The sequence below is a fragment of the Microtus ochrogaster genome, unplaced genomic scaffold, assembly GCF_000317375.1.
Source record: "Microtus ochrogaster isolate Prairie Vole_2 unplaced genomic scaffold, MicOch1.0 UNK2483, whole genome shotgun sequence".
Taxonomy (NCBI): Eukaryota; Metazoa; Chordata; class Mammalia; order Rodentia; family Cricetidae; genus Microtus; species Microtus ochrogaster.
This window is the reverse complement of record NW_004951581.1, coordinates 1-735: the sequence shown is the minus strand read 5'-3', so window position 1 is coordinate 735 and position 735 is coordinate 1. Positions and strand designations below refer to the sequence as shown.

Genomic DNA, 735 nt, shown 5'->3' with positions numbered 1-735 from the left:
CTCCTGGCTCCAACTCCTGTCCTGACTTCCCTCAGTAAGGAGGAAGAACTGCTTCACCGAGGGGCCATGGAGACGCTGCGCAGGTCTGGCTAGGTTTCCTCACTCAAGTCTCATAGCAGCTGACAAAAAAGAAGAGCTCTCTTTATTGGCCATGAGAAAATTGCTCATTTTGAGCCCAATATGAGTGAACATGACACCTTACTTTAATGATATATTCTGCCATGAGAAGGATAAACAAACATTTATAGCCACAGGACAAAGAAAGTCATAAATCAATATATTGTATAATTGTATGAATACCATCTCCCACTACCACAAAGTATGCTGTCAACTTTCCTGCATTTGGGAGAAAATCTTGGCTCAGTACCTTTCAGGTGGCAAGGATATAAGTCTTGCTCAGGGAGACTGCTTTCTTGACCATAATATCTTCCCTCCAGGTAAGTATCATGTATTTTCTTAGAAATTCTCAACTTTAGGTTTGGCAAAGATCTGTTCAACTCAGTAATGCATTTTAAGAGTTTTCCCCAGTAGTCATGAGGATATTATTTTGGGCACCGAGCCTGAAGGCAAATAGCTGTTAGAGAGGCTGAAGTAAACCGAGGTAATCACGGCATCCAGCATGTGACATTAGACTGTCCACAGTCACGTGGATGTTCTGTTCAACCAAGGTCAAGCAGTCTGTGGGATCTCCAGCATGGCTTCAGATTCATTCCACATACACTCTCTCTAACAGTT

The 735-nt window shown here is 42.7% G+C and overlaps 1 non-coding gene across 1 annotated transcript; it reads right to left on the bottom strand.

Moving 5' to 3' along the window:
* Positions 1-281: 281 nt before the first annotated feature.
* LOC113455905 lies at positions 282-445 on the bottom strand. The gene has a single exon (XR_003376829.1). It is a non-coding gene; the product is annotated as a U1 spliceosomal RNA (small nuclear RNA).
* Between the last annotated feature and the right edge of the window lie 290 nt (positions 446-735).